Consider the following 24,202-nt stretch of genomic DNA (forward strand, 5'->3'; position numbering starts at 1 on the left):
ACACAATATCTGCAAGAATTTTCGTTTCCCTTATATTTACCTTTTTTATACGTGTTAATGCCAACGTCCTTCTACAAGCGTGTAATACGACTTGAACAATAATCCATACTTTAATTTTCACGTACATATTTCGTCAGTGCAATATGGGAAAGAGATTATGCGGTTTGTTATTGCAACATAAGAGGTCAAGTATTTAATATACAGCGTTGCATGTTATAATGATGAGGCAGACAGTGGAAGACTTAATTATTTTTTGTTAATTTATCATTCAAATCAATATTCGTTTTTAGTTGATCAATCATATTTCTGTTTATCAGGTTTGGTATGTTAGTAAATCGAATTAATAATACCTTAAGATTTTATTTTTTCATTTGTCTAATTCAAGCATTTATGAGCAACAGTGAATTGCAAAGTAATTATTTTTCACATTCATCGTTACCTACTCAATTACAGTCAATGGAGGCTGCGATGATAATAGCGAGTATGTATTTGTCAATTAAAGGGACGACAGGCTGAGAATGGTCATTATCGAGTCGTGACAAGGCGCATATTGCTGTCGATCAGATGTCCATTAGAGTAATGAGTAATAATAATTATAGATGGTAAAAATCGAGTGATTGTACCGAAATACCGAGCGCCCGGGGTCCTGCCTACGCGGCGAAGGCCGTCTTTTGCAATTCGACAAATACTCGCCTTGCAGCGGCCATTCTTGATCCTAAAGCTAACTGATATAAATGTGATCCTTTTTATAATAACTTAGCGAAATGTCGCTGCTGTCATTAAGTACAGTTCTGCGTTGGAAAAAATTGATTTAACTCTAAACGACAAGCTGTGACAGTGGTATTCTGTAATTATGCATGGAATAGTCTGCGATGATTTAATGCAAAAATTATTTTAATGACTTTTAATTTCTAAGTAATTTCTACGTATGCAACTCATCATAAATAATATAGCGTCATTACGTAGCTGATCGCCAAGAGATAAACGCTAATCCTGTCAGATTAGCGTTTATCTCTTGGCGATCAGCTAAGCAAAACCGAATACCTATACGAATAATGTTTTTCTTTTCCCACGGTTTGCTTCAAAGTACGTATTCTAAATTAGGCAACTGCTAATATCAGAAATTATAATTACCGACATGGTAAAGTTTATGCTCATTAGTAATTTCTTAGGACTTATTTGTATTAAGCCTTGAGTTCCATCCTGCGCTTAAACATTTTTTATTACTATTGTCAATAAAAGAATATGAATCGTAGATCTTTTCTATACTTAAATCACAAGTTCTCGAACATTAAAATACCTAATACATATAACTTTCCGTTAGTTATGCCTATTACTACTGTTTATTTTGAACATAATTACTGTCTTTCAAACAAAAATAATTAGTCTCCACTTGCATGATGATGCAGGACAATGATGCATAATGTACCACGGGCAGTGTTTTCATTCGGGGATATCTAATCTGAGCTTGTTCTTCTCCCTTTATTGCGAATATAATGGCCGTTCACAAATCATCTATTTGATAGATTTTATTTTACTCGTAGAACTACTTTTTATAGCTGTATCGTGATTATTACTATTAAATTAATGATTAAGTATATGATCTCGTACATAAGATTGACGATTAACCGTAATTTTGTTCCGCCTTACTTGATTTCATTTTCCCAAACCACTGTTCTGTAGTTATGTTTAATTACTTCTTCATGCCTTATCTGTGTTGATGTAATTCAGACAGCGATTATTTCAATTTCGCGCATTCGTACAAAACTCTTATACCGTGTGAATGGGCCATGTCATCATTATAGTTTCTGTTACCTCACACTTTTGTCGTTTCTTCATTAAAATATTATAACTCTCGCACTCCTTTCTATGCAGCAAATAGTAAATGGATTATACCTAATTTCTGAGTCTGTTTGGAGTCAGAACTTGGAATGATAAACCCGCTTTATTCATACTATTATTTTCATTCCTTGTGGTTGGCCGTGTAAATAGGCCTTCCAGGCGGGGAGGATAACTTCAGGTTCATGAGTTCAGACCAAGTAAATTATGATCATTTTCTATGTCTCCACCTTCTGTATATGAAAACTTCCGCAAGTCAAAACCGTACTACTTCCATAACAATATAAAGAAGTCACTTACCAACTATCACCACCAGCAACCAGCAGCTCCTGATATCCAGGTATTCGCGGGCTATCAGGGGGGCTTAGGTTGGTTCGTTTTCGTGTCGGAAGCTATTTTCACTTGAACACGAGTCACAAACCAAACCACTGCACTTATTAACAGTGTCTCCAATAACTTAGGAGAATCTAAGACGGTTTTCTCACAGAGGCAAGACGAGCAACTCCAAAAATATCAACTGCGTATCATGAGAACTTGACGCAGAAAAAAACACTGGTGACATTTGCCCCTTAGATTCTATGGGAACTACTAGCCACCAAGAAGATCAAGGAGGTTCAGTACCTCCGTTTATAATGCCCGAAAAAAAGCGCTAGTTCAATCTTACGTGAAGTTTTCATATTATATAAATTCCTTATGTACAAAGAACTAAAAATGAAACCTATTGGTCCAACCACCTTGTTTATTTAGATTTCTATAAAGTATATGTATTTTGTATTTTTTGTTGAAATATTGAGTTCAATCAAAGTGTTTTCACAATTACGAAGTAGTCGGGACGAGGTAGAAATAGATGCAATACTATAGACCGGTGGGGAAACGCTAGTCTTTCAGAAGGACAACACTCTCTCAGTCTTGTTGTAACTACAAACATATTGTTCTAACTAAAACATTTCAATTATTTTTTTTAAGTCATAGTTTTAGCACAAGGTAAGGAATACTCGCATCTGAGAACCGTAAATATGTAACAAAAAAAAGAGAAAGTCAGATTTAGGGCGCAATCCAACTCTCACTTGATCCTTTTTTAAATTACTTTGCATGTGTGTGTACTTGTAGCAAAAACAATATCAATCTGTGTAAATGGTGCGAATGTCTCAATAAACTTGGTAGATTCTACAATATATTTATTACCGACGTTTAATGTACTACCTATCTAGGTATATAAACGACTGTCGTTATTAATTACCTATAACATAAATTTTATCGACACATTATTTGAAATTGCTATATTCTACCTCAGGTGTAGATTACATTAAAATTACATATATAACTCAAAGTGGAATCCATCTCAATTTCTTACTTTTGTTTTGTCTGTGGAGTGTTTTAATTGTCTCTGTGTGCCATAGCATCATTTATATATATATTAGTTATATACTAATAAATAATATGTGCAACGATATATTTACTACATTGTGTATTCGTTTGTTACAGGCCTGGCCTCAACTGGGATGAGAGTCTCTCGCGTTGGTTTCTAAAGTGCAAATAGTGTTTATGTAAAAACTGACGACGCGTGTGTTGTGAAATGAGGAGTGAAACGAGACGGTGACTCTCGGCAAACGCGTGGAAATGAAAAGAGAAAAGTACAAAATATTCTTGGAACTCAGGTATGTATCCATATCCATACTTAATATTATAAATGCGAATGTCTCAGCAAAACTGCTGGGCTGATTGTGATGAAATTTAAAATAGATATAGTTGGCCCGGGGACAAAGATATGCTGCGGGTTGAGCTGCGGACAGATACATGTATAAAATTCTGTGAATAACGATATTTATAAGTGTAATAGCTACAGAGATCATAGCAAGTAGAGTCTACTGTCTGTTAATATACCTATGTAAGTAAACATTATCAAGGATCCTGCAGTAATTATTGACACATAAATATCATTCTAAGCTTAGATACATCTATCATCAATCATACTTATAAACTGGATTGTACAATTTATTTTAAACATAAAAAAATGTAAAAATAATAATGCAGTTACCTATATATTATCAAAAGCTATAAAATCTTTTTAATATATAACTAAAGCTATGAAGCCAGAATGCTTAGAGGTTCATATAGTTATATGAGAGTTACAAAATCAGTTGCGCGGTGTATAGAAGACCTGAACTTCTTCATTACACAACAGCACATTGACTTGCACCCCGTGACGAATCGCAACCAAAGCAACGCACGAGTCGATAGAAACCACAAGACAATACTTGCTATAGTCATTTGCTATGCTCAGCAACAACCTAAGTAGATACCGAAATTCTTATGTGATGTGTAAGTTGATGTGAATAATACTTACAATACGTGATGTGAATTTTATGTTTTATGTTATAAATCCTTCAATCTCACTAGATCCATTGTCTAGATTCATAATTTGTTTTTCTCGGTAGATTTAAATAACGAATACAATCTTAGGATATTAATTTTCTATATTTTTTTTATTGTTAAATCTATTGTTATTGTTTCATATTAACTGTATGGCGTGTTCACGACTGCATATTTTATTTAAATATCTTTTGTGCTCACAAAATTCGAAATTTCTGTACGACTAATAGTACTACTTTTTTATATAATATTCTTGTCACGTCTCGTCGCTCTACGTTTTCGATTATATTGATTATTTCTTCGAATAGTCTATAGTAAGTAGTCCACGCAGTCATAATTTACTAACGATAGCCGTAGTAAAGTATGACCGAGTTGATTTTAGTTTCGCTCCATAAATTTCAATTTACCACAGTATCAGAACTGTAAATTAAATAACTCAGTGAAAAATCTATTTACTAAAATATGTAATGGTGTTTATTTGTATACTGTGTCGCAAACGTATTAGTGTCTTGAATTTTCATAATATTTTTTCACAACTAGTACACAAGAAATAAAGATTTCATGCAAATAGAGACTGAGTACTTACCATCATAATTGGAGGCTACGTAACATTTTAATGTCCAAAATGACCGAGAGATGAGTAAGATGATAATAATGTATATAGCAGTCAAAAGACGGGTCAAGTTAGAAGAGCTTATCACGTGCTAAATAAAATTCATTTTAATTACAAAATGGTTAAAACAAGGATTCTAGAAGTTACAATCAAGTCTACTCAATCAACTTGGTTATAACTTGTAATGAAAAATATTCATAAAAGAACTCGCTCACTGCTCAGCGCATAGAAAAAAAAACAGGCATCCATTCTAATCCACTTCGAACATATTACCAAACCAAATACACATTAATTAATTACGTTTTGATGTAAAACAATCGAACAAATAATTATAATATTAAGTATGTTAGTACTTTATGTACTATATATATATTTGTTCTTTATATGTGAAATAAAATAAAAAAAAAAACATAAATCAAAGGATCTTAAAGTATTTTTCATCATCTCGCGAACTCCACTAACTTCTAAGCTATTGTGTGCCAATGTGCCAGTTGCCCGCAGCTGATTTCGTGATGATATAATTGAGGCTCTGACCGCCATGACGTAAAGTATGGCCCAGCCGGTGAAAGTGTCAATAGAGATCATGACACCGGCCAACGCCGCCGGTCTACAGCACTTCAACAAGTGGTGATGATTGTCTTATACATATAGATTGATAGTATGATCGGAAATACTCAGTTATTTTGCCGCAAATTGTACTCTACTAATCAATTTAACTTTATTTATCGATACATTTTAATATTCGATAATTACGTGTAAGTAAATTACCTGTTATAGGCTTGGTAATTAATATTGATAAAACCAGTAAACACTTAAAAGCATAAGATAAGAGGATAAATCTGCAGTAAGCAGGTGTTTGTAGTAAGAGACGACAACCTAAAATTTTATTTCAAGCTCGGAGCAAAATTACTTAAGAACCTGTCTTGAAGTGCTAAGGAGCTTCTATTTATTTATTTCATAGCATGCAAAACAAATTCTATTTCTATTTAGAAGAAATATCACCACACAATTTTACATCGCTTCTGTGAGAAATAAACCAATCTTCATTTTCCGTTCAAAATATATAAAAAATACTTATTTATGAATATTTATGAACGAACATTCTGTCGGACTTATTGTGGTCAAAATTTACGTCTGTAGCATTAATAAAGGCTTTATCTCGAAAGGGAGTCGTTATGAAGCGGAAGTTTCGAATGTCAGTGAAAATTTGTCTTCGGTGACATGAAGCTATTATCTCGCTCCTTACGCAATACAATAAGGTAGGATCGCCAAAGGCACTGTGTTAAAGTGACTCGTCAAGTCTGAGAATTAACTTTTTATTAAGCACTTTACAATGCGAACTATACACGTTGAATACTTGTCTGTCATTAACAATAGAAACTCAACATAACGAAAGTTTACTTTTTACAGTCATATTATCAAGCAAATATTTTTTATACTCTGCATTTATTACGACACATTCACTAGCTGTACCTCTGGACTTCGCGCCCATAGATATTTCAGGATCAAAAGTATACTATGCATAGATTCCACGTCATATACATAATTTCACAGAAATCCGTTAGTAAATTTTAGATGCTGGGAATACTCAACTCAGTTACAATCTTACTCACTCCCATCCGAACTTTTGCATGATTTATTTTTAAGAATAAAGAAAGTTAGGAGATTCCCAAAACAAACCTCAAAAAGTTGGCAACGACTCAAGGCTCCTTTGTTAGATTGTTTCTTTTTCATAAAAATCAAGAGGCTGTGGTCATGACCGTAAATGTTAATGGTAGTAGCATCAAGGTATGGGTGTGTGGAAATATGATGAATGCATTATTATTATTCGAATCTCCAAGGCAAATTATATATAGATGCGTCAGATATAAGCGATTCTCATTTGTATCTTCCGTATTAATTTAAACATTTCTTTTCAATTCAATATCAATTAGTTCTATAGATAATCTAACAAGAATCCTCTGTATTAAAAATATCGCTTAAATATCTATAAATTAGAATAAAGTCACTAAAGAGAATTATTTAACTTATAAACATATTATAGTTATTATAACTTCCCTTACTTACCTTGATAGAGTTACATAGAATAAAAACAAATATAGAAATAAACTATGTGGATGAATACTTTGCTTAGATACATACATACGTGCTTCTAAATACAAAAAGGAAATGCGATTTGATATAATCAAACGCAATCAAACGGCATAACAATCCGGAAAGCAGGTCCGGCGCGCGTGTGCACGCCTGGATACGCCCCCGTGCCAGGGTCGGCTTCTCGGCTCGGTGCCCATGCGCAGCTGCTGTGTCATCTAATGCCTACTCTACACTTCGCCGAAGATTGTTGTCTTTCGACGAGTACGTTAGTTTTGTCAAAACTTAGCCTGACTTTTTTTCAAAGAAACAGGAACATAAATACTTCCTTGCGTTGATACAAAGGTCACATTAAAACTAAGCAAAGACGTGAAATGGTAATCGTCAACGTGACCAACGTGTAGAGGTGGCATGATGGTAATGATGTATTCTTCCTCCACAAGAGGAGAGAGAATAATAATGAAAATGTAGAGCGTATGTAAGACATTCAATTTGCACATAAACAGCTCAAATGGATGGAAATTGCGAAATAATTTGAATTGTTGAATATTGATGGAAGCCGAATGGCTAATAATTTAAAATATATGCTAATATTGTTAAATATTGTGTTTTACGTTTGGGAATATCTGTATTGATTGATTGACAAAGTTATATTTTTAAGGTATAAGCCATTTTAGCATTTAATTTTACCTAAATAATAGATTAAATACGTATCTTTTAGATTTGTAAATAATATTTATTGTAGGTACTTATATTATAGGCCGTCATAAAAAAATCTTATGTAACACGATCACATTATTAACACTCATATCCTAATTTGATCCGTGATTAAGAAATCATTAATAACATCCTGTTACTCAAATTTTACTTAATAAAGCTAAGTGACGTCACACATGGCGTTTTTTCCCATACGAGCGCGGCGTGGGCGCAAAGCGGTTACGCATTATGTAATGGGCACATTTCGCGAAGAAAGTCAGCACTTAAACGGTAGGTAGCGGTTTTACTACATTGTTTTAGGAACACTTCTCAACTTGGTCATAAATAGGAGAAATCTCATTTATCGTTGAATTTATAAGTAATTTTAAATACACACAATATTATTTATTTCGTTTCCATAAGCACGGTACACGCGTGAAAAACAAAATCTTTTTTAACTATAGGATGATATACATAACTTATTGACGTATATAAGTTAAATTAAGCCATTACTTTAACTAATTCTATCGCTGACTTCTAATATTATTTCAATGTAACAATAACAACAAAATCACTTAAAAATAATAAATATTTAATCTTTTTTTAACATCATATTCATAACAATATTTTATCATGTTTTTTATTACATTTGATATTGCTGATTCCGTGGCATTCGGTACCGATTGAGCAAGTTGTATCCAGAAGTGGTTCTACCAGTTCCAAGCAAAGGTCAGCAGCGGAAGTAATTCCGACGCCTCTGGTTCACGAAGTGTACCTACTCATTTTTGTTTAATAACAGTTTGTTGTTCCGTTTTCGTTTAATTGCTATAGTTAATTAGATGAATTATAATGTCAGTATCCGTAGTCTACTGTTACACAATTTGAGATGCTACTTGTTTGCCTTTATACGCGACTGATATCCATAGTTTCTTAATGCCTTTATAGATAGGTTAGGGTTTAGGGTTTATAGATAGGTATATCGATATTAAAATATATGACTCTATAGACAGTCCTACTGCTTCAACTTCTTAATGTTTATTTCTTCAAGTTTGTATTTCTGAGCTTTTGAGGTGGCGAAGCAATGTACGTGGCGCTGAAAACATAATTTGTAACTAAAAACTTAAACATACTGTAGATAATGACTGTAATTAGTTTTGAAAATATCGTGTGCTCGAAACTGGCTCAGAGCTGAAATAATACGTCTAAATGTCCGTGACATAATACTACGTAGGTACTACGTTGTTACGCATGAGTAAGTACATACATGTTTGAATATGTTATGAAATATGTTTATCTTGTGATATCGGCGATTTATTTGAAACGCGCGAGATTTGAATAACAAACAAAAATGGTATAATAATTATTTTTTAACAAATTCTAATTTCTCTTGATTAAAAGTTTAGTCATTAATTTCATTAATAGATCATGGACAAACTCGTATGAGTAATGACTCATGATATGACCTTTTTGCGTATAGTCTTTATACTTTTCTGTACGCTATTTCACAAAATAACATCATTATTTAGAGACCGAACGACTTCGCGAGATTATAAATTAATTTGGAGCAAGGTTTCAAATTGTGCAACACCAAACGTGCAAAATATTCACGGATGCCCTACCGTACGCCTTGCGGACGCGGCTATAAAATTTTCATCATGAGTTTATCTTATAGCGTTATTATGCTGGTCATATCTATTTATGTTAAATAGAATATCAATGATACTGGTTTGAATCATGTGGTATGTAGATTGTTTATGTTTACTTATACGTCTCAGGTGCTATTTAGTTAGAGGGATTATTAAAATTACGTGTCAAATTACGTCCTATAACACCGCGGCAATTAGTGATATTGTTAATGCTATTCCAATTGGTGCACAGAGCAGCATACCACATTTATAGCATACAAACTCGTGTAACACGAGTAGGATTCGAGAACCTAACCCTTTTCATTTTATGTCTTGATCATTGAACCACCACGACTTCTATGTAATGATCCTTACTCGCCAAACACAGTCCTTATGATAATACCAACGAAACTTAACCTAAACAAATCCACAAAGCGCATTAGTAAAAACAGGTATTTTGATAGATAAACAAAAATTTTACTCCTTTTGTCCTTACGTGATGACTAGTATTGAGTTGTCACAAGCTCGTGGGAGAAACGAACGCCGCTTGCGCAACGCATTCTGCGCATGCGATTGTTGCTTGCACTTTCTTTGTACACATTGGCTAAACGCTGTTGCAGCCTGAACCTACATAGTTCGCAGTTGGCTCATTAGGCAGTTGTCCCAAATACAGAGATAGTTGGCAACCTAACCCCATGACACAGAAATTAAGAACAGTCAACAGCACATCAAATTTTAGTCACTGCAAATTAGTCATTATTACTGTCACATAAAAATCCTGAAGCACAGGTTAACATGCGGTTGTCTGTACCACCCGTATAGTTAGTGTAATTTTCCGAACTCATTACGCATACCATTGCAATTCAAATAACCCGTATTTGTAAAAGAGAAGAAAAATATATTCCTTCGCAATATTGCTTTAAATAAGATGTGGCGTATACCACGAACCGATTACCTTCAACAGTCATTTTGCTACGTTATCTATCACACTTCCTTTGTAATATTTTTTTAGAAACTAATCTAATTTAATGAAAATGTATTCAGCTAATTTTCCGGTTTAATAAATTAGTTTCACCATAACTATGAACCTTGTACTTTTAGAAAATACTTAGTTGTATTTAAATTAAATTAAATCTAAATAATTTAATCATCTTTCACTAAAAATATTTATTTGAATTAATATTTCTAAATATCAAATTCACCAAGACAAGAATTATTTGTTCGAATTCGTAATAATAATGCAAAATTAAAGTCATTTTTAATGACTTTTGAATGTCAATCCAGAGGCTTCGTGCAATTATTATAATGTAATTTATAAATCAATAATGTATAGGATGTGACCAAGTGAGAGACTATATGGTCGTGAGCCGCCCCGTGACTGCAGCACTAGTGATGTCATGTTGATTTACGATTATTATATCGATAAAGCAATCTATGACATCCTGTGTTATTTGCAATACTTTGAGATATCGTACTTATTTCTTCCTCACACGTGTATATATTATTGTTTTACCCATTACCAAAATTATAGGAAACGAAATAAGAATTTTAATTCAACCATTATGACGATGTCCGGCCTGAAACAAAATCTGGTTGGTTTCTGTTTCATTTGTGCATCTAAAACTTATTTATAAATACTTTTGTTTTTACAAGTACCACGCAACTATGCTGGCATTCGTTCATATTGAGAATCATGTGATTGTAAGTAATATTGAAATCTTGTAGCACGTTGAATAAACATCTTAAATACTCATGTAATTATTGTAGAGCAGCTGCAATCGTGCAGCTGCTCTACAATACTGCAGGTATATTTATATCACATTCTTGCTCTATACAAGCAAATAACGGGGTTATATTGAAAAAAAAAAACGACATTGATTAGTGGCCACAAACTCAATTTAAAAAAAAATTGTCTTGTTTTTTTTTGTATTGATATTAAAAAAAAAAACAATATTACAAAATACATTTGACCAGAAACTTATTTTTAACGTTATAAATCTATAAATAACATGAATAAATTTATTTTATTTTTCTTTATCTATTCTGGCCAGAAGTAAATATTTTTAATTTTTAAAGTCGTTATGACATAGATAATAAGATTAGTACAGTAAAGTTGTAAAGTGTGCGGAAGCGCCTGGATTTTCCTACTCATTGTGATGCGTGCTGAGGTCGCCCCGGGTCCTCGAAGGTGACCTTTACATTTTCTAGCGCTCATTGGTACCTCATTATATCTTCCGTCGTGAAGTATTATAATAAATAATAATTTTTCCTTCCGCTTATAGACGTGAACAATTTATCAATGTATTGTATGTATTATGTATGTATTATTTGGTTATTCAATAATAGGCGAAAAGATTCACATATAACAATTGCAATTCTTTTAAATTATACTACCTATTACATTTACATAAACACACCATACACTTGAAAGTTGTTAACAGAAAAATGATCACGTAAGTATTTAAACATCTAAAATTCTACGGTTTTTCCGGAATTTTCTTTACCATTGACATGCAGAAGCTATAAAAATAGGATTTTATTTTTATGGTAATCATATCACGAGAAGCTGATGCAGATACTGTTGAGTATCGTTATTCGACAATACTACTCATACTATGACCCATACTTGCTTAGGTACTAGCAATATTCATCTGAACACTAATTAATACCAAAATGCATATTATGGATATAATGGATCAATAAATAATTTACCGTTTGTTATAATAATAGATAACGGTATTTCGCCAATATAATAAATTAGTAACGGTAATCCTGTGCATAAGTTGTAGGCGACTGTAACAAGGCTAGATGACTCGGTGAGACAACGTAATGATATTCAATATTTAGATCAATACTACGACAGTACATATACTTACATTTATAAAGCAGCTGGTATACTTGTAAATATTATTATACAGTACCACTCTAAAAAAATCAACAATGTCACTCCCCACGTATCATTGACTTTCATACACACACATACCTAGTGCTTACATGATTTCAATGCAGTATTTACTGACTGAATTATTGAAATATTATTTATGTGCACTGTTAGATAATAATTATTTTCAGGAAAAGTACTTAATCTCAATCTTAATCTCAATTATCTTTAAAAGGCTCAAGAGGCGATCTTATGTATTAATTATGTAATGTTTATTTATTCAGAGATCTATTCGATTTATTCCAAATCTAACGTAAAAAGTGCTTGTCTAGTAGAAGATTTTAAACTGAAAGCCAATTGTAGCATCATTAAGTGACCTTAAAACTCTTCCAAGGCCGAGACTAAAGTCGACTTAATGTTTAATGTAACTGGCAAAATATATGTTTGCGATATACTTGCAACTACCACTTAGAATGCTACTTTACATTGCAGTTTGCAAAGTTAAGAATGTTATTTGGCCTGTAACAAAATTTCATAAGTTAACCTCAAGTTAGTGGAATGATTCATCAAGTTGAAGATAATTGACGGACCGGTATTACGCAGGTTTATAGACTAGTTATGTAATAAAATTTATAATTGTAAATTAGAGGTATTAGGTGGACATTTGCTTCTAAGATTAAATAAGATCAAGCTCATAAAATATTTCTACTTCAAAAGTTTCTTCTGTGGGACATTTATATTAACTTATAGAATTCTGTTATAGATTGATAAAAAATTTGATATGGAATCTTAAATTTGTGATCTGGATACATGTATGCACTTACAATGACCTCAGTAATTACTAATTTTAGGTCACATACGGTTGTGAAACTGTGAAGGCTTGTTGAATCAGATCTAGATAAATTCGATGAAAAAAGACTATGCGCTGTACGCTACATGGTATGAATAAAAAAATAGTCAGAAGGTCGAGTGTAACATTAACAAATTCGATGTAAAGATGCTCTTTTCATGCGTCAGTCCGATGTATTTTGTGACCTCAGCTGCAGTCATTAGATGAAACACATTCGAACTCGTGACTTAGGATTTACATTCATTCGTTGATTAGGACATTGAATCCGACACAGCCTGTTATTATTTATTTCATTTATTTTTGAAAACGCGGAGAATTACTTACTTTTACCATGAATATCCCCAATTTTGAAGAAATTTGGCACGAGAGACAGGAGACATAAAACTTTCAGGAGTAACATAGACTACTTTTTAAATATAGTGTTCCCCGAGCGAAGCCGGGACGAACCTCTAGTTTTCCTTAAAAGTATTATTATATTTTAAATTTATAATAATCTCTGCCATAGTCTCTCCTAAACTTGCACAGATCTCAATTAACATATATCATTCGTTATTACACATCCGGGTAGGGATCCGGGTGGTATGGTACTTATTAAATTATGATCAAAGTCATACCACATATATCTAGCAATTATTTCAATAACTCTAGCCATCATTACAGATATGCTTCTGACGTGATTGTCGCTAGAAGCCTGCATTATAAGTGATTGACGACGTACTTTACATAGATTATTATTAATAAATTAATGAACATGATATTTCGTAATAAAAAATAGGTTGTTATAATAATAAAAAAAATAATGAAAATACGGTCACCCACAGGTAACTCGTTTTATATTGTTAATTGATCAACGCTAGTAGAAAAGACATTCGAACAATATAGTTTTTTTAATCTACGTAGATTCCAAAAAGTTTTGCCCGAAACCTATGTTTTTCATTCAACAGTATTTGAATATTAGTACTACATTTAAATATAAACAACATTTAACCTATTATATATTGACAGTAACTATTAATAAGTTTATGAGATATTAATATTAGCATTCCGACATTGGATTTGTTATCGATTATTATAATTAATTCATAATAGAAAATCCTTGACCTTCTGTAATAGGAAATCGAGAGTTGTCTTCAACATTTTTCTACTGAACGATATACCAGATAAAAAAGGTCGAATTACTTCCGACATATCGAGTATGATACATGGCAATGATCATTTAACCATTGTGGTTTGATCGATGTGTACACAAGTGAGTAAACGGTGGCCTCAAAGCCCTTCGAATTACAAGGTACAGGGTTCGAATCTCGAATAGCTGATATTATATACTACATTCTCACAATATAAGATTTATATAATAATAAAGTATCTGAAAAAGCTATGATTAGTCGAAAACTACAAAAACCAAATTTCTTTGTACTGTATTAATATTTATCATTTATTTCATTGTGAATCACAGATTAAAAAAGATGCTAAATGTACATTATTACCTCTGAATGAAATCACTCAATAAACAAAACATTTTTCATTTTCATTGACACCTAGGTTAAGGTGTAATGCAACCTAACGACTATGCTGGAACCATGTAATAGAAAGTTTCACCCATAGAAATTTATGTACAACGCGAGACCTTTGGCACCCTAAGGAATTTCCGTATCAGCTTCCTCTAATGAGATCACAAGTCATAGTTGGGAGCTGGATATGATGCGACGTGTATGTAGTTCCTGCCCTAGAATTGAACCCAATATCCTCTTGGATGTGATACGGAATGGGTAAGAGATAAAAAAACTTTGATAACTGAGGGGTAACGACAGGATTCCCAAAGAAGGGTAATTCAGACATGGCGGACTTAAAATCACAGCCTAAAACACATTAAATATTTCAAAGATTTTAGGCAGACCCCGGGCTTCCCAGCCAAAAATTGAAGCACGCTCAGAAAATATCGAAAGTCAGGGAGCTGCCTGATAATTACTCAGGGAACTAGATAGATGTAAGGCAATTGAGTCAGGGAGTCGAATGCTTGGTAGTAGAGTCACGTGTGGTTATCGTCCTACGTGGAAGCGGACACGCGCTCCGCCATGCGCGAGCGCAGGTGATGCGTGCATTCTAACATGTAATAGCAATGTTTTGACAGTCTGCAAGTGGACCGCATTCGTTTATCCAATCAATTTTTTTATAACACGACTACTAACTACTTTGTTCTAAGAATATGTGAAATAGATAATAAATATTCATGGAAATTTCGATTTTCCCATAATTGAAAATACAAAACATCCAAGAAGTGATGCTCAGAAGTCGAAATGTATGAGGAATTTGATCTCTTGTGATGACTACCGATCCTAAACAATCTTGCGTGGCGTTGCTTTCGGAATAAACCCACAAAATACTAGAATATATCACTGACGTTTTGTATATGACAGTGACTTGTATGTTGTTGAGTTGACTAATTTACATGCTACCTTGAATTCGTGCAATATTATATATTAATATATATTTGAGGTAAAACAGAAATCCAAACCTACTTATGCCCAACTTGCTATGGCGAAGCCGGCGTAGCAAAACGGCGTAGCGGTGCTACGACGCAGCAGCAACATTTTGCAAAATTCTGGTTTCATCCGAAATATTTACCAGGTAACTCGACGAATATTTCAAAAACTAAATTCGTGACGATTTTCCTAAGATACACGTAATGGGACGAAACGAACGAGTCGAGCGAAGCGAATCGTGAACGACAAAGCAACAGCAGATAAGCCTCGGTACGTGCTACGTGCGCCGGCGGCGGAACCTTGAATACAACCGCACTCCTTCCAAGATATAATAATAAACCGCTCAGTGCGGCCCGAGCCTTTACCGATACAACACGACCGATTTATTAAAAATCAATAATCGATACAAGTATGTGCCCCGCGACGATCCCGCGTCCCCTAGTGTTCCCTAAACAGTGAGTGAGCCACAAGCCGTATACTAACAGTGTATATTGTGATGTTTTGTGCCAACCCTCCCAGTGCCATACTTAGTGATCTATTCTTTTTCCAGTGTAACAAAAGGTAGGTAAATCATAAAACTGTTGATTGTTTAATTACTTAGTCGAGTCGAGAAACTCTTTTGTTGCCATTTTAACACTCATTACGGATAATTATGAGCGGTAAATGAATTTTAATTGTGCTCGTGAGTTACCGGCCACTGTTAAATTTTGGCAATGTAATGTATCACTTTACTTTGTATCAGTCACAGTCACACATATAACGTTATTAAGAAACATATTTCTTTATTATTTGTCTACGAGTATTTTGCTTGCTTTAAAACGGTAAACGCTACATACAATTATGCGATATATTATATTTAGGATTTAGAATTTCTTTTAATAATTACAAAAAGCTTAATGCATATGTATATGTAAAATAAATTTGAAACAAATATCTATAAGTATATTATAACTATCAGATTCGCAGATCGCTCAAATTTGCACTAGGTATCGTATTTTGAATGATGAATGATTACGTGCCTTTGATGTAAATCTTAAGATTTACCAAAATGAATGGTGGTATAAGTTCGAATCGCAAAATTGTTCGGAGTTTTACCATTAAAAATTGGTATATCTTAGGTTTTACTGGAATATCTTAGGATTTACCATAACATATACATATATATATATATATATATATAACGCCTAGTGTTTGAGGTAGAAATATATAATTAAATTGGCATTGAGTTATTTCATCCGTGTTGTGAATCATTATGTCATTCTGGTTTCTGTGGAAACAAGTACCTAACTAATAAGGTACGACTGCATTATTATCTACCTCACCTGCTTTATGATATTCGCTATAATAATATAATATAATCTCAGGAATCATCAAGTTTAAAGCGATAATTGTCTACTTAATTCAATTTTGATCCTAAACCTCCACAAAAGCACATTAGCACCACAATAATATTGCAACTTATTATTATTGTTTCGGAAATTTGTCTAGAACACGTAAATACTGATAAGCATGAAAACAATCATCACAATTTATCATGACAGCCGGGGCCTTTCGATTTTGACGGTATAACATTCTTACAGCTAAGTTGACTACGCCTACGAGCTTCGAGCTTGCGAATAAATAGATACCTGCTTATCTAAGATTTAAAAGCATGGCAATACAACAGAAATTGGTACGACACTACAACAGTGAACGAAATCCGGTAGTGTACTCAGGTGTGGGGAAAACACGATTGGTTTAATCAATCACTGGCACAATAAGCAGGATGTGATATCGTGTGACCTTTGTAGACAATGCGGGATCCACAATCAGCTGCATATTGTTGGACACTTGCCAACTTGCTAAATCATCGGTTTATAATCTGCAAATTGATTAAAATATAGATAGCAAATGCGATTTTTGATTTAAACAAAATTAACCTTTTGTTGTCTCTGTGGATGCCGTTATGTAGAATGAATCATGCATTACTTTCTTGTTATGGAATTGTTTCATTCTCCATTTCAAATGTATCTGCAATATACCATGAAATATCAAAGGACATAGATTTTGCCAAAATATTAGTATATTTTTTTGTTTTTAAAATATTCTGTTATTAATATGTAATATTGTATAAGATTTCTGTTCTATCCATCAACCACTATCAAGGCTAAATTTTGTTATAAACAACACATAAAGCTTTTAAACGTCTTTTAAATAATTTTCCGCTAACTATAGGTGTATTTATGTAGCTGATATATTTAATTATCATACCTAATATAAAATGTCCACACCTACACAGTTATAAATACAACTCTGGTCACCGTATAATAGATAATTTATTATGACAAAGGCTGAATGCCGATTGAGTTACGAAATCTATTCCTAGTCACAGTTAGCTGTAATATAAATCAAGTCGTAGTTAGGTATATTATTCGTTAGGTTGATTTAATAAATATATTTATTATTATTTAGTGCCGCATTTTATAAGCGATATTTTCTATCTCAGTATCGTTTTTTAAAATTCAATGTTAAAGTAAAATATTCATATAGATGAAAAGTAATGTATAATGAAAATATGTATATCTAAGTTAAAATTATAAACTTCAGACATAGTCTGGGAACTCAACATCTAAACTAAATTATAACAGACTACAAAATTACAGTCCGGACTGTTTATCGGCTTGTTACCTAGCTATTGTGTAACAGTCCTATTATTATAAGCTGCGGACACACCCACCATGGCACTTGTTCACAAATTGACTGTGGATAATTGCAAAGCTTAAGCATGCCTCGCCGCTCACCACAATACTGACAATATCCAGTCTACTAAACTTAATACCACGTTACAAGGTAAAGACTACTATTAGTTTATTACACTTTGACACAAAGTCTTACACAAGAGTAAATATCTGTAAAATAAATGTTAATCATATTTTATATTATTTACATCAACATATTAAACTACTGTGTCTTAGGTTGACACTCTTCCACGAATTTATTCCAATCGTCAATTTTTTCTGTAACGCAGCAAAAATAAAGTTCGGTGATCGAAGTCATCCAAACTCGCACTACGCGTAGGTCAATACAATTCACAAAATAGACAACATTAAAAAATATTTCAATGTTCGCAAACATATGTTTTCTTTTTAAAACATACATAATAGAAAGAAGCTTTATCATAACTAATATTAATTCACAACTTTCGCCTAATGGCATATTGTCTAATTATGGACGGCGACTATGTAAATTTTGTCAAAAACATCTTCATGAGAAGCCAGGGTTTGCACGCTGTTCCCACCATTGTTTAGTTGCATCAGCTATCTTATTATATTTTAAAGTCCCTTAAGATTACATTAACGTAATTGTTGAAAATTACAAACGTCTATGTTTTAACTATTTTCGGTACACTTTTCGGGTATTTTTTTCTTTTTTGTTGAAATCCATGCAGAGTAACTTGACCACCTGTACTGTACTCATTATGTTTAGGACAAGACAGATGGGATTTACATTTTTCCATCATATACTTAGTTAAAATTATCAGAGACATATAAGTACATCCGTATTCCGTATTTGAAAATAGCAAAATAATCATAGCGAAAATCTAATTCTGATATCGTTGGAATAGTAAAGTATTCGTGATACAATAACATGTACTTATCACACTGTTGCCCAGGTAGACTCATCAAAAATGGCCTCTTCGATGTTGAATGAATAAAAGACACTATTGAAGCCAACCTCAATATATACTTCAAAATACCTCTACTATACTTTCAAAATACCTCGCTTACACAAAGCGTCCCTAATGACAGCAATGACAAATCTATTGTTTGGAAACCGTGTGTAAATATCATTGATAAAGCTTGCAACTTTCTTATTTCAATAAAGAACACCAATGCCTTAGGTAAATAAAAATAAGTGTTTTAAAATACGTATAATGTTGTTTCGTATTTTTTTAAATGTTAACATACGTTTTCCATACATAGCTAAGAACATTCTCGATTATATTATCTTTGAAATAAAAAAAAAAACTAAATCAAAATCGGTTCAGGCGTATGGCTGTTACGATGCCACGGACAGACATACAGATACGCAGACACGTTAAACTTATAACTCTCCTCCTATTGTCGGGTGTTAAAAACAGCAATGACATTTAATAACTGCTACTATCCTATTGTTGTTCAATTGTTTTGATTGTCTCCAGGATCGAAGGGTACCTACAGGTATGAGTATTGAAAATGTATCCAATCCAATGATGTTATTATGATAGATAGATACATTATTTATTTGTGTATATGATTATGAGTTTATCTTAAATTATGACATCAATTGTGATTATAATTATTCAATCTGTAATTAGGAGTAGCTTAATATCCATTGTTAGTCAAAATGAAGCCTATCTTTATTAATGACGCCTACAAATGTCATTGAACCTTACGTTTCTGACAGCCGGATACGTGGATGACGAATTTGTTGAATTTATCATTATGCCTGTCATATTACAACGTTTCTCATAATGTTATAAAAGATAAGGTAAGTTTAGTAAAATGTTGTGTATAAAGTTGTAAAGCTAATTAATGACTTTGAACATGCGATGTATATATTAAAACCAAATGATGTTTAACAAAGTTGAAACGCGGTTTTCTTAATTAAACAACATTTGTATAATCTTATGCATTCAATGGCGCAGTGGTTGGTGAGCTAGGGCGGTGATATTGGCGGTTAAGACGCTCTCACAATGGTCGGTCATTAGATGGGTAACGAAAATTATCTTAAGCTCTTCCGTGCTTCGGAAGGCACGTAAATCCCCAACGGATTTACGGTTCTCGGTTGTATTTGTAGTCGTTAAAATCCACCAATCCGCAACGGGCTCGCGTGGTGAATCATGGCCCAAACGCCTTATCCATCTGTAGGAAGGCCTGTGAGGGATGTTTAAATAGCTGTTGATAATTGCTTAATGATGATTGAATCTCGTTCACTTATAATTAATTTCTATGCAAATTCTAATAACAATGTTTCCATCTAATACTTATTGGTAATACGTACTAGCAAATCCCTACATAGCATAAAGTCGCCCTCCGCTTATGTCTATTTCTCAGCTTTCTTCTTTTAAACCACGCAACGGATTTTGATGAAGGTTAATTACATAAATGATGCTAGTAACAATATAAAGTTAATAAATATGTAAGTTCTAGATTACTTTGCTTGTAATAGCATAGGTAATTAGCTTTATTACCATTTGATTTATAATTGTCAGGTACCCCGGATTGCACCAAAATACCAACTCAACATTTTAAAAAATCTTAACTGTAACATGCATGCATTAATTCTGTATATACCTCGAAAGGAAGCTGTTACATGATGTTGCGCGGCCTCACTGACTGCGACCTCGCAGCAGTATAGACGCATAAACAAAACACGCGGAAAGAAAAATATAAGCGTTTATTTTACATGTCTAGCCTATAATTTCAAATTCGTTATATAATACCTACATAGTATAATACTTAATAGGGTAAATGAGAAGAATAGATGAAATAGATATATTAAAGATCTTTGGGATAATTAATGGATTTTAACAATGCTGCTGGATCATTATGCCAACATTTAAAACTGGTTGGAAAGACCATTTAAAAAAATTATTAGTTATAAAAATAAACTCAATCATCGTGTAAACTAAAATTTCGAAAGAAGCTGTCGAACAGCTTTTTTTGCTAATTTATTAAGGTGTTTAGTGTATTAAGGTGGTGGACAAGTCCAAAAATGTTTGATTTTATTTTTGTCATATTATCTTTAAAATAAGACAAACTATTACTTGGTTTTAGGTGCTATAGTGTTTATAACTGTATTTTGTTTGAAATAAATAAATAAAAAAGTTTTGTCATTATCACAGTATTTTTTAAATGGTGGTCCTAATAATATAAAGGCCTTCGAATAGTCGTCCAAATAAAAAAATATCGTCTACCCTATTAAGCTACAACGTTTATTATATAGATAGAACGCGTTGATGTCTTTAACCACGAAGCTCGGAATCAGTATGCTAACAAAAATGAAACCATGATAATTTTTAAGATTAGGGTGACGTCAACCCCTCTTTTGAATGCTATTGTTGCCAAGACTGCGTCCCTTAGTAAACGTCCCTTAGTAACAATTTTACTCGAAATTATGACTACAACAAAAATTTTATGTAGTGATACTCCCCAATATACTGCCACTGCTTACTCGTGAGAGATTTAATCAAGAAGTTAATTGAGTCCAATCAAAATTCCTTAGAAATACCTAATGTCAAACTGTAAACGTTTTATCTGTGCATTCCCAAGATGTCGGAGTCATAAAGATGAAATCAACCCCCGCGCATGTTTCATCATAATGTGGTATTGCCAGCAGTCAAAAACTACCTGTGACCTTATAGGGTTCCGTATAAAAATATATTCCGTAAAAAAAACATTATAGGATCACTAAACTATGATAGCATTACCGCAATGAAAAACCAATAGTGTATGCCGACTCCGCCAAAGTTTGGGGTACTGATAAACCTCCCAAACTACGATCACACGCAATCAAACAATAACAAAAGAATTAATCGCAACAATTCATTCACGATTTTCATAGGATTCGCCCGAGAGATCAGATCGTCGAGATACCACATTCCCACGTCAATTTGACTGAAACCTTATTTCGTAACAATTGTTGTAGATCCAAACAATCATAATGATATCTAACTATTAATCTCTCCCATTTGCTCATGTATTTGTGACTTCTCATTTTTGATGAGCTGGTTCTGTCACAAACCGAGCGAAGTCGGTACGCGCCGCCGATTCCTATAAATTGTCGTTTAAGTTGAGTTGTCCTATAAATGTTTGTTGTTTTATCACGCCAAATGTATTGAACCGATTTTCAATAAAATTTGGTATACAAATAAAATATAACCTAGAAAATAGAACGTAGGGGAATTTTCATTCCACGGTAGCGATGTCAACAGGCGCAGTTAGTCTATGGCAATTAATTGCTATACGCATTGTGTTTATCATAGACTAACTGCGCCTCTTATTATAATTGCTATTATTGTCTAATAATTATAAAAATGCATATTGATACAAAGCCACTTCACCAACTGACACTAATTGTATATAATATATATCTTCTTAATTCTCTTAGCGCTATCTACTATACATATCTCGTTACAGGACCTTGGCTCGAATACCAACTGTCCGTTGTTTTTTATGCTGCTGTCATTTGAGAAGGTTGAACCCGAACACTCAATGCAAACTTGTTAGACCGCCAGTACAGTATAAGAAATTATCTTGACTAGACCGGTCAATCAAGTAAAATAATCCTGATCTGTAAAGGACGCGACGACGCATACAATTTTCTCTTATAACAATACTTTGGACGCCATGCAACGCTACGAAATTTCGTTTGATTTGATTTTGATACGGCGATTGTGATACTAGCTTTATGTTTCTTTTTTTATAAATTGATTTCCATAACAAAAGGTTAATATGTCAATCGACCATAAATATGCACTTATGAATATTTGTATCCTTGATATTTTAGCACATCATAGAGATCTTACCACGAGCAACATGTAAGACAATACTGTTTTTATATTAATCATATGTGGCCCATCTATGCTTCGCTCGGATAAAACCGTAATAAACATCGAAACCTTCCTCAGCAATCACACTATCTTATACCAAAGAAAACCCCGCCTCAAAATCTGTTGCGTAATTTTAAAGATCTAAGCATACATAGGGACAAACAGCGAGAAGCGACTTTGTTTTATACTATATAGTGATAAACATGACTTACTTGAAACCAGTAGACCAGTCTAGTGAAAAATGACAACATTCAGTGAGCGATGATCCGTTTCTGTCACGACATAACACCATTAAGGATGACTTATTGTTACGGTGATTAATGGATGATGCGAGTTATAAATCACACTGGCTAATTGACAAAGTTGATATGTATATTACTGGACTATGTAATATAGTTATGTCTATTTATTGGGAAAAATGATCTTAGATGATTAAACATAGTGAGTACCTGTCATTTAAAATTGATATTATGAATACTCGCAGATAAAGTTTTCTTGATTTTTTACTCCAAGACGACGGATACCTATGGAAAACAAAAAAAATGTCTTTGCTCAGCAGCGGCTCGCATAAACAGGCTAGAAAAATATTTTTTTTTTTCATATAATTTTCACAGCTGTAAATTCTTTTACGTTCAATTATAATACTGAAACTAATACAAGTACTACGAAAAATTAATGAACAATTATGTTACATAATATACCGAAAAGAATATATCGTAATAATGCTCATCCAGTCATGTTAGCACATCATTGTTTTGGTCAGTCAGCTGGGCAAGGTCAAGTTCCGTATATCGGAACTGGTGCTGTGACGTAACCAGTCGCTGCGGTGGCCACGAGTAGGACAGTGCCAGTCCATTGCTGGGCCAAAAGTAAATCTAACGCCACAATTTAGTATACACTACTTGTTTCCAAATGGCGTGAGTTTAGATATTAAGTTGGTATTCTACATTAAAAATAATATATAACATAAACCTTAAAATAAAGTGAATGTCACCCACAAACACTATTGCTATATTTCATGAGTCAAATTCTCAAACGAGTGAAATCATAAACATTATTATTGGTAGGGATAGTCAACCGTAATTTGTATGATAGTTATGTTGCAGTAACATCAATATTTTGGAGTTAAATTCTTTTAAATGTAATGTTTAAGTATCGAAAGTTATTGTCGGTCTCCA

General features: G+C 33.2%; 1 protein-coding gene across 3 annotated transcripts in view; it reads left to right on the top strand.

Moving 5' to 3' along the window:
- The window catches only part of mol (moladietz), a 45,732-nt gene that overhangs the window by 4,437 nt on the left and 17,093 nt on the right, over positions 1–24,202 (top strand). Inside the window, exon 2 of one of the 3 annotated variants that reach the window (XM_053754081.1) lies at positions 3,325–3,497. The gene's annotated coding sequence lies outside the window, so the exon portion shown is untranslated. Of the gene's footprint in view, positions 1–3,324; positions 3,498–15,731; positions 16,013–24,202 lie in introns of those variants that run through there. The other 2 variants (XM_053754082.1, XM_053754080.1) reach the window with 2 other exon arrangements.

This window comes from Plodia interpunctella, chromosome 13, assembly GCF_027563975.2.
Source record: "Plodia interpunctella isolate USDA-ARS_2022_Savannah chromosome 13, ilPloInte3.2, whole genome shotgun sequence".
NCBI lineage: Eukaryota > Metazoa > Arthropoda > Insecta > Lepidoptera > Pyralidae > Plodia > Plodia interpunctella.